Raw genomic sequence first — 12,570 nt, forward strand, 5'->3', positions numbered from 1 at the left:
AGTTTGTCTTTGGCATCATTTGATTCATGTTTTGTTCGCAATGTTTGTTTTTGCCTCAAGTTTAATACAACAGATGAATTCCCACCTACATTCTGAACAGTGGTCTTGACTTCTATCACAAATGGAGGCGTCAAGACTGGATGGATAAGAGAGTTTATTGAGGTTGTTTATGGACTAACATCTCCTATTCTAGTGTAAGAACATTTGTAAATGATTCAAGGGCATTTATAGATATTTATGTGAACTAGATTCTTTTCATGTTAGATTGCAGGCTGCAAAAATGTTGCAGCTGACATATACACCATTTTGTAAGACATAGCCAAGAAAATCACTTCTGTTTGTTACAAAATCATTTGGGGGCCAAAGTTTTTAGCATTATTGGGGGTTACAAAAGACCAATTACATTAGCAGCCAGGACTTTGTAAATACATTCAAAATACTCACCAAATATACTTAAACAGTGGATAACATCTAAATTGTGATTCATCATTAATTATAAAGCAATGGAAACACAAATGTGTTAACATATTGAACTATTACATTATGAACTAATCATAAAATTCCTTATTACGTACATAAAGCATAGCTAGCACACTATTTAGGGAGTACAGAACCGTTTAGGATTTGACGCTACTTCTGACTGAAACATGAACATTTGAAGGATGAAAGCCATTCAAGTGACATTTTTAGACTTTTATATTGCAGTTTTACATGATACATATTTTGAATCATACTGTAAGTACTTTAATTCAAGCTTGTGATATTAAGCTGACCAGCCTAGTTCTAGTTAAGAAAATAAGTTGCCAGCCCCTCATTTTAAACAAAAATGGGTTCTTACTACATCCGTACACTCGGTGGTCCATGCCAGCAGCATGAGGGTCAAAGATTATTCCATTAACAGCACAAGGGTTTTTTGTGCCGTGGTCCAGTAATACAGTTCAATTACTGTGAGGCAGTCATAAGTGTGCGCATATTGTGGATTTTACAATGGCTTTGAACGTGGCTCAGCCAATCAGATTTTAGGAACAGAATTATCCATTTTATAATGATAAATAACTATTTACCTGAATGGTTCAAAATGAAGTAATACATAACATATGCCTTCTAAACTAATCGCTATTATAGTGTTATCTGGGGTTCATAATTTATTAGCAAAATTATTACTTCTAATCCACTTTACTGATGTTCATCTATCACACTTGGCTTTACTGATAGTGTTTTAAAACAGTTCATATAGAATTCTAACCAGAGTACTAATTTGGTGACGCTTTATTTTGAGTGGTCCTTGAGTGGTAACACACAAAAACATATGAGGGTTAAGGTTAAGTTTTGGGTTGAGTTTATGGTAAGGGTTAGGATTAGGGCCAGGGTGAGGGTTAGGATTAGGTTTTGGGTTGAGGTTAAGGTTAGGGTTAGGATTAGGGCCAGGGTTAGGGTTAGGATTAGGTTTTGGGTTGAGGTTAATGTTAGGATTAGGATTAGGGCCAGGTTAGGTTTTGGGTACGGTTGGTAAGGTTAGGTTTTGCACAATGGAAGTAACATATTAACAATACATCTACATAATGTTAGTAATGTATCAACAGAAGATCTTCAAGATATTTACTTCAGTGTATTCAGATGCCTCACTACTGCTACTTCACTGACTCAACTCAACTCTGGTAAGAGTTTAGAACTCATCTATAAAGGACCACACCAAATAATGTGTTACCACAAATTTACTATGCTAGTTATTTCACTGCTGTAGCAGCACAGCAACGAGTGAGCATAAAATAAGATTTAAAATACATTCACTTCAGCGAGCACAGATATCCTGTACTCATGTACATTGCAGTACACTTGCTATTGTAGTTATTTTCCTCTCAGGCAGAAATCTGCTCCTCATTTGGGTTTGAAATCATCCCTCACTTTAACGCTGCTAATCTCCACAGGTTGAGTCTGTAATTAAGCACCAGCATGCAGATGGCTGCTGATGGCAGGCAGCGAGAGGGAGATGGACCGCCACAGCATTCGCTCAGTAAATCACCCACAGAAAGAGACATTGCAGTGGAGGGGTTTAAGGGTAGCGTGCACACGCTTGGATAAATGACTACCATAATCTATAATGAACACTCTGAAATATTTCTTCATGCTCTTCGACTTTGAAAAATACCATCGCCCTAATTAGCATATCTCTTCTAGGCATGTATGCATGCATGTTTTCACATTTACACTCACAATTAATGCCATTCAGAGGCAGATGATCTGCAGCAGTGTGATCTACAACAATCCTACCTTCTCCTTACAGGCTGATTGATGTGTTAAGGCCTGTAATTTTATTGGATATGTTAATAAATTTGCATGTACCACATAAATCATCAATCATGATCAACCAGCACTCCTCATGCATTACTTCAGGCATTGGTTATTATAGCTCAGGCAAGAGATGCAATCAACTCTGCATTAGGGAAACAAAGAGAGGACTGGCTGATCGAATCAAGGACTTTTCATTTCAGGTGGTTTGAAATGGACATAACATTAATGACATTATTGATATTGTCAGTTGTTGCTATGGCAATGACGGATTTACTAAAACCTAAAGTAAAAACCCGTCTACACACTCAGACGCTGTAGCTCTGTGGAATGAACGCTTTGTTTTAAACATGTGAAAGACTAAATATCAGCCGCTTCACCTCCTGCAGCATTAGAGGAATTTAACATGCATGAGTGATGAAGGACCAAAATATCTTGTTTCTCTAGATACTTTACATAGCAGTCCAGAATTTTTCCAACCTCTACATCACTCCATGGGTCTCATACCACATTCCACATTCATATGGCCAATCATGTATTTACATTTAAAAAAATATAGATATTTTATGCAGCTTACCCAACAGAAGCTGTACAGCTCATTCTACCATATTAGTTCAAACTGCTGTCACACAGTAACAAAACTATTAAAAAATACAACTAAGTATTCAGACATTAACAATCTTATGATCTATTTAAACTCAATGCAATAATAGAAATAGTAATAAGCTACATATATACAAAATCTGTATATATACATATATACAAAATCATCATTTATAGGGTACTTTCTATTGGGGGATGTCTGTCCCAAACCCCTAATTTACACTTGTGAAAATAATACTTTCATTTTTTTTTTCTTTAAGCCTTTTGTTTTTAGTAAGGTAGAAATATAGAAATTCATCATGAGTTTAACTGTTAAATAAAAAAAAAAAATCTCTTTCATGACAGTACTGAAGTGTTAGTCCATAGGCGGAGCCTTATTTTGGCCATGCCCCTGCATTTTTCAGAGCAGGAAAGGAAACTGCATCCCTGGCCACATGGTAAGCAGTTAGATTCCATTTGTTAGGCTGAGATAGAAAAGTGAAATAAATGATAATCAGAAAACAAACAAACAAACAAAAAAACACTTCCTCTGTGATGAATGAGAGGAAGGTCAACTTTATGTTTCATCTGTTTGCCTTTTGTGTAACAAACACTCTTTGTATGGCTTAGAGCCATTTCTTGCTCAAGCCTTCTTTTTGGCTTTTAAGCAGTTTTGGGGCTATTTCTGTCTTTCGTTTTTCCAGCCCTTTTTCGTTTCTTTTTTTTCCCATTTCCTTTCTTTTTTCGCTTAAATACCCACCAGGTCTAAGTACCGTACTGGTCACCCCTCTACAAAGGTGTGACAAAAGGCTGCTGCTTGCCACAGCCTTAAGTAGAGGAGTCCACAAGTATGCCAGGTTGGGCCTAATTAACCCTGAGGGCTTCTGGACATTGGAGTTCCCTGAACTTGAGGCATCCAGGCTGGGCCTTTACTCCACTGTTTTGAAGTAAACGTGTCTTAAAGTCTGAAAATCTGTGTGGAACATTAAGAATAGTCACTACCGAAACACATCCTTTCTGAAATTATGTAACTTTGAGTTCTAATAAAAATATTATGATTTTATGTGTCAATAACTTTTCAAACCTGTGTTTGCTGGTCATGTACTGGCTGATGTTTTGGAGTTCAGCTAAAAATTAGCTAAAATTGTCACCAGCAAAACAGTCACTACTGAAACATTTGCTGAAGTTTCAGTAGTGTTATGACTGTTTCGGTTAATATTATTATTATTATTATTATTATTATTATTATTATTATATTTTTCAGGGGGGGCTATTCCCCACTGATAGAGAGCTAGCTAACACATCTAACAAAAGACTTAATGCATTTAATGAGAAGTATGAATAACATTAAAAAAGCAACTACACTAACTCCATTGGCTTTCTACGTTAACTTGTACAATATATTAATAAGACAGTGTTGCTAATGTTACCTCTCAGTTTTTTTTTAGTTTGACCACTTAATATATGCGCATGTGTGTAATTGCCATTCATTCTTAATGACAGGTTGAAGAAGCTATATGAAACACTATAGGCTACACTCCACTTTTCACTTAGTGATGTATAGATTAATAGTGCGACTCTACAATGGACCCATAAAATACCATAACGTGACTGACAGCTGATGTCTGACAGCTATTTCTGTAAGCCTTGGAGCTACTACATTGAAGACATTTGAGAAAAAAATTACACTTAATACAAGAAAATACTAATTATGTAATTATAAGATCTCTGGCAATGTAAATATGAAGTAATTCAGTTTCTGGGACATAAAAACACAAAAGCACATTTTGTCCAATATAAGTATATTTGTCAATACAGGGTAATCCACAGTTAATGCAACTAGAACATCCGTGTTTAACAGTTACAATCTAATTATGATCCTTAAGTCCATTTTCCTTTAGTTGAAATTTAATACAATACACTGCCGAACACCGGCTCTGCTGACTTTCATCTTAATCTTCAAAGCTCTCTGCTGCCTCACAGCAAGTGCATTTTCCTCTCGTCTCTGCTTTCATATTTTGTACCAGCTGAAAATATTTTCCAGAAAAACATTGCAGAAAAATGTGTGATGCCCTGTCAGTGCACTCTTTTCATAATTCTGCCACTTATGGGGAAAACAGCATTTCACTGACGATTTATTTTCCTTGATGCGGTCAGAGGGAATTTAAAGTGGATTTAAATGAGCACAAGCTTAAATAATTAAAGTTTTGAAAAGGAAGAGGAGGAGAAACATTCCAGGCTTTTCTTTTTCTTTTTGCAAGTTGTGTGTAAAGACCTGTGAAATGTAAGGTTAGCTTATTCACATCGCTCAATTTCCTTTGTTGTTTTGGGTAATGTCTGTTTGGGACATTTCCAGAGGGAATTTCATGTCAGAATTGCAAAAAAGTATCATCTAGATACACTGAATAGAACTGAACTGAATGTTCTGCAATAAAAATTATTCACGTTTATCTGTGCTTTGCATATTCTTAATTATTTGATACCCTGATTAGAAAAATGATTGTTTTGGTATTGGTTTCTTTAACCTAACATTTTTGTTTCTTTTTCATACTACTACTACAATTACATAGTCCATAAATCCGTTGCAGAGTGGCATTCTTTATTTTTTTATTTTTATATATTTTGGATTTTTCCCCAGTTTTTTCCCCAATTTAGTCATCTCCAATTCCACCCACTAGTTAGGACTCCCCCAGTCACATGATACCACCAATGCTAGGAGGGCAAAGACTAGCACAGGCTTTCACAGAGTCCTGTGAAGCATCACCACATCTTTTCGTACTGCCACTAATCCAACATCACTGGACAGCCAAACGCACTCGGAGGAAAGTACCAACCACCAGTTCTGTTACATCAGCTAACAGACACCTGTACAGACTAGCATTATGCTGAGTGATGGGGGAGACAGGGGGCCATCCTACCCACCCAGAGAGGGAGGCCAACTGTGCTCTCTTGGACTCCCGGCCATGGATGGCTGTAGCATCCCCAGGGATCAATCTTGCGATCCCCTGATGATAGGGCCAGCACTAAGACAGTTGCGCCTCTCTGAAGCAGCATTCTTTATTTTTAATGTTAGTTAATGTAAACAAATTTTATTCCAAGCAATTTTCGAGCATTTCTGTTGGTCCATTTATCATTAAGGTTTTAAACTATATAAAGGGCAGCTGCTGTGCTCAAATGATGTACAGCATAATCTACCATATTTTTTTTTAAAAAAAGGTGGACAACTACTTGTATATGTAATGAAACCAAACCAGTCAAACGCTAGCAGTAAAAATGAAAATGAGTCAAAGAATCCAAGGCAGGTCAAAAAATACAAAAGGGCAATCAGAAAAACTACTCAGGAGTTCTCACAAGAAGAAGCAACACCTCACAAAGAAACTAATCCAAAAGCCCGGGCTTGATACCAACTCTAACTAATCACATGACCGGAAGAACAGGTGAACCAGATTAGTATTCAGGGGAGTGTGAATGATGATTGGAACACCGAGTAGGGTCAGCAGGCATGTGATCTCTCAGAGGATTCTGGGAGATGGAGTTCATGGACGCTTCAGAGCCGGAGGGATGCGTGACAGCATATGCAAGTCCATTAAGATGCCGGAGTTGGTTTACTTAGAACAGTGAAGCATCTGTCTTTCTGCAAGTTTAGAAACACATCCTTAAGCATCTTTGTCATTCTTGAACATTTGGAAAGTGAAGCTAGTGAAGGCACATGGAACATACTGCTTACAGTGTGGATTGCATTTCCTGTGCTTCTTGCATGCGTGAGAAATGTAGTCCACACAGTAAGCACTATCTTTCATGTGCCTTTACTGTAGCAGACTGTGTGGACTACATTTCCCATGCATGGATGATACAGTTCGGAAATGTAGTCCACATAGCCTGCAGCATCTGTTATGAGACTTTTTTGTGTGGACTATATTTCCTATGCATCATCCAGCACAAGAACATAAAGACATGTCAGAAAGCACAGTTAACTATGGAATTAAACTATTGATCCTCTCTATTTGAACTTTAGCTGTTTAAAAATAATAAAACAATATAACCTTTACAAATATGAATTTGACCAAATTTTACAACCAAAAGCATTCAGTGTGAATTATTGGGGGGCCCAATTTGCTCTCCTCCAAATACTGGAAGGAACATGACCCCTCTGTCGCCCACAAACTTACTCCTACATAATACATGAATGGGGATATGCGGAGTGCATGTTATTCTTGTTACATTTGTACCAGTGCTGAATGTAACTGTTGTTAAATTTGACACACCCTTATTGAGGTCAGTGGTCTTATGACTGGCTTAAAATGACAAGGACTGATATGATTGGCTGATAAGGACATTACACATGTTCCAGTGTAGAGTAGCACATTCCTATCACCACATCTATCAGGAAATGTCAGGGAGTAAAAACACTAATATTCACTTACAATTATCACTGAAGGTCAGCTTTCCATTTTCCTGATTGGTCGGCACAACAATGCTGATAGTATAGACTGCATTTGATGTACACTCTTTAAAAAGATGCTTCTTCAAGGGTTCTTTAATAAAAAAAAATGGTTCTATATAGAACCACAAACACTTAAAGAACATTTTGCATGATTAAATGATTCTCTGCATGGTGAAATGGTTCTTCTCATTGATGAAGAATGTGTTGTAGATGATTCTATATGGTTCTACATAGCACCTAAAGGGGTTCTTTCCTGTAACAATGTTAAGCCTGTAACCATAGAAGAAGCCTTTTGGTGCTATATGGAAACCTTTTCAAAAAGGTTCTATATAGAACCATCTACAGCACATTCTCCTTCAATCTGAAGAATGCTTTCATGGCACACAGAACACTTCAATCACAGAAAGGGTTCCTTGAGTGTTCATGTTTCTATATAGAGCCATTTTCTTTACTAAAAAACCCTTAAAGAAACATCTTTTTAAGCATGTAGGCTACTAGTTTGGAAAGTGCCGCAAACCTAATGAACTATCTGTCAAAACATCTAATTGTAGTATTATAGAACCGATACAGGATAGGAGATCCTAGTGCTGAAGAAGAGAGAACCCCAACCTCACTTTAACTGACCAGAATCAATTTGACTTCAGAAACAGCTTTGTAAGCTTCACATTTCATTCATAAAGATTTCATTTCAAGGCAGCCTTTTTTGAACTGTTTCTACTGGCTAGTTTCTAGGTTTCAAACAGCATTACCCCTTCATGATTTTAATCAGCATAACTTGTCATGTCTTGTTCAAAAGCAAAGACAGTGACATACATTTTACATAATGGCTATTTCTAGCCATGATCATAGTGATGACTGGTGGGTTTTCCCCTGTACTTCAACTTGGTACAGATTTGTATGGGTTTTATTGAGTAATGTAAAAGCAAAGTCATGATGATTTCCCATTACAGTTGGAAGCTGAAAAGTAGCAACATTTTTAAGGAACTCCCCAATGTTGTGTATCTCTTTCTAATGGGGAAAAACCATCTTGTGTAAAATCTGACCTTCTGACTTCTGTTCGCAACATTAATCAGCTGTCTTCCTTTTGTTCGCATAATAGGCCACACAAGAAGCATTAATATTACCATTCTTGTCTTTTACTCTATAAGTTAAACTACCAGTTTCTTAAACTTACTTAACTACTACAGCTGGATGAATTCATCTTCATAATTCACTCAAGCAGCAGCATTACACAAATTGTATATTATCCTAATATTTACCGTTTTTACGAAGCCCCTGAAGGGACATGCAATGTCGTTTTTCTAGTTAAAAATGTGGTGAACACTAGATACTGTCAGGTGAGCACCAGACACTAAGTGGTGAGCACCCGATATTATCAAATAAGTGAGCACCCAATACTATGTAGTGAGCACTGGATACTATCAGGTGAGCACCACATACAGACATAGAAGTTTTTTTTGATAGTATCTGGGTGCTTACCTGATAGTATCTGGTGTTCACCTGATAGCATCATGTGCTCACTAAACAGTGTGGGATGTTCACCTGATAGTATTGGGTGCTCATCTGATAGCATTTGGTGCTCACTACATAGTCCTGGGTGCCATAGTCCTCACCATATAGTATCAGGCACTCACTACTTCATTTTGGATGTTCTCCTGATAGCATCAGGTGCTCACTATGTAGTGTTTAGTGTTCACCTGATAGTATTAGGTGCTCACCTAATAGCATCTTGTGCTCACCAGATATCGGGTACTCAACACATAGTATCAGGTGCTCACCTGACAGTATCAGGTGCTCACCTGACAGTATCAGCTGCTTAGCACATAGTATTGGGTGCTCCTATGACAGTATCAGGTGCTCACCACATAGTATTGAGTGCTCACTTGAAAGTATTGGGTGCTCACCACACACTAGGAATTTCTCATTTTATAGTTTTAAGTGCACACCTGATCACCTCATAGTATCTGGTACACACCAGATTTTTACAAAAAAAAAATAAAATAAAATAAAATAAAATAAAAAACACTGCACGTCCCTTCAGGGGCTCCATAGATGTTTGATGATTTGTACCATGAGTGTTTAATATAAATGTTTGTGATCTGTTCCTGGTTGCTTCTGTATTAGTTAATCAAAAATTTTGTTGATTTTGAAATCACAATGGAAAACATACTATGTCTGTTCCCTGTAGAAGAAGTAGAGGATTTATTAAATTATTTCCATTTAAAAAATCAACAAAAAAACATGTCTTTTGGATGGAGGTGTTCAAGGTTTTGCGTAAGATTGTATCTGTTTATTCCATAAATATACTTTATCCAGTATTAACTCCTGCAAGAACAAATCACTCCTACTGATATTCGTTCATTAATAAAGAAACATAACACATTATTTTCTTCCAAATAATTATTATATTACTGTTGTTGATTTTTACTTGTGAAGTTATTAGGTTATTATGGAAATGTACTGCAAAGTTTGACCCATATATTTTTCTAAATGCAGATGAGGATTTTATTAATAATGTTGAAGTACTTTTTTATTTTTCAAATGAATTCATACAGATGTAAATCATTTTGTGAAAATACTGTCTGATGTTACTCTTCGTGACACAGTGGAGGCAGATAAGGTAGACATTAATATTTGAGAAGGTAAGACAGGAACTTTTTCTGTTAAAGATATTGAGGAGTTTTTTTTTTTTGTTTTGTTTTGTTTTTTTTCGGATGGTGAGACATGTATTTTGCATTAGTGGTTAAGATGCTGCTCCTTGTTGTGAAATCTGATGAGACATCCTTTTTCCATTCCAGGTTTAGCTGGTAGGGTTATCTTATTCCAACTTAAAAATCAGATTTCTCAGGAGTTCTCTAAAGTTCTTCCCCGTTGTGCAAGAGAGGCAACTTTTCGAAAAATGCAACTGCTACACCACTGCCATCCATCTTTGTGTCTACAGTCAGTTCTTTGAGTAAAACCCAGCCTGGGGAAAATGCTGAAGTCATCACTGATTCCTTTGAAGTTTCTCAAAATATGTTGAAACTTTTGAGAGGATACAGAGCAAAAGAGCCAGGAGGAGTTGAATAGGCAGGAGAACGTGGCACAGTGAAGACCTGACAACGTCAGCTCGTTCAATCTTTCACAGGGATACGACAGTCAAACGGTTAAAAAATAGTTGTCATTTATGCTCTACAACCAGAAATTGTTGGATTATATCCTTTTAGCACTGAGCCATCCTCACATTTAGTACAGCCTTCAATGATATTTTCCATCTTTGCTCTGCTCTTGTGCAGGGATATTATACAGGCCAGATGCAGGTTGAGGAATATCCATTTCCTCTCAGTTCTGCTCTGCTAGAAGTACATCAGCCTTAACAGCACTGAAGGAGCCTTACAGAGATCAGTCCTAATGATTTTAAGCATCTTAATATCATTTAAGGATGAGCTGTATGTTGGCTCCATCAGCAAACATTTGCCAGGATGACTTTTGAACTTGCTGAACTGTGCAACTTTGATGGATCGTTTTTAAAAAAGTTGGCCAGCATGGCCCTAAGCTCAATCTGATTCTGTCTCTCTCTCTCTCTCTCTCTCTCTCTCTCTCTCTCTCTCTCTCTCTCTCTCTCTCACCATGGCAGTAACTTTTCACATTTCACCGTTCTGCATTATTGATACTTCCTCATGGGCATTTCCATCCATTCTCTCACTGCCTGTAAGTGATGACCCCATAGCAGCTAGAAGCTGTCACTTTAAAAACTCTCCCAGGATGCACAGCTGAGCATGAAGCTGAATTTAAAGCATTATAAATGCATGTGAAGAATGTGTAGGATTGGAAACAGTTTCTTTAAAAGCATGCAAACTCCTTATATTTCTAGTGGAATATAAGCAGCCTACACACTGTGAATGGCAGAGACCACCCTTCCTTTATTACCACTTTCCATTCTTTTCAGGAACCTTGCATTGAGTTTTTCCAAAGACATCTGCAGGGATATTTTTCACACCTACAAAATGTTCAGTCTTAGAAGCTGGTTGATCCTTTTCTGAAGTATTTAAACACATTCAGTGTTGAGGTCTGGACTTTGGAGTGGTCAGTCGTCTTTGTTTGATGTGTCCGTCTCCTTTTCTCAGTGAGGTTCTTCTTGAACAGCTACACATCCTTTCAGACCCATAGCGCTGAGTCGTCTTCTCACAGTGGAAGGATGGACAGAAACACCTGTGGATGTTTTCAGATCTGAAGCAGCTTGATTTTCTCCTCTCTCTCAAAGATGAAAGCTTTAAGTGCTACTTATCTGGGGGCAGTTTTGGTGGTCTACCAGGTCTTAGGAGCCCCATTTTCTCTGTATGCTTCAATCATTTTTTTGAACTTCAGTAAGTCCTAGACTTTCTTCTTCTTTGTATAAGTGGATTGTCTTATGTCTAATCTCCTCAAATATGTATCCTGAAAAAAGAATAGCTTGTACATAATAAGTTAAATACAAATAAATGATAATAATAGGTGACCAATTTTAATCTAACACTTTAAAGACAGTTTCTCAATCCAAAAAATTCAGAAATGCATTCAGAATCCAGAAGAAGCCGTATAGCAGAGGCTCAGTAAGAAAAAATATACATGCAGCCTAATGGACACAAAAACTCCTGATTAGGGTTTTAATCAGCAGCTCACAGAAAATGAATGTCAAGTCCACAATGCTGACGGGGGGTGGGGGTTGTGGGGGGGCTTGTAAAATGAAGTGCCAAAGCTTACAAGCCATTGAGAAATCCAATTACTTTTTTGACGAAGCTGACCTTCCCAGTTCTAATGCCAGGGTGTCCCATAGCTTATTGTTCTAGCGGAGAATAATCACTCAAGAGCCTCTGTATCGTTAGACACCCTGCATTTCTGCTTTAAGGCAATCAAACAGCTCTAATGACTGTGATAAAGGTTCGTAGTGAAAACACAGTGGAATAGCTGGAGTTTTAGCGCAAACTGTGTGTGTGTGTCTCCGTGTGTGGGCATTTATGGCTGGGTGTTTAAGTTTGTATGTGTATGCCACTGTATTATAACTTTTATCCTTGGTCGATGAAAGCAGTTATAAAAACAAATGTTGCACCTGTGTGTTGTTGTCTGAATGTGTGTGACTTCTTTCTTTTATCATTTCTACTCTTGCTTGTGTGTTTGTACGTGCAGGGGTTCAACTGAGGTAGGGGAGCCCTATTTTTGGGGTTATATTCATCCCACTTTTGGAAATATGTGAGAAAAAAATTGGGTCTTGGTGATTGTCTCAAAAGGTACATACC

Source organism: Colossoma macropomum, unplaced genomic scaffold, assembly GCF_904425465.1.
Source record: "Colossoma macropomum unplaced genomic scaffold, Colossoma_macropomum, whole genome shotgun sequence".
Classification (NCBI taxonomy): Eukaryota; Metazoa; Chordata; class Actinopteri; order Characiformes; family Serrasalmidae; genus Colossoma; species Colossoma macropomum.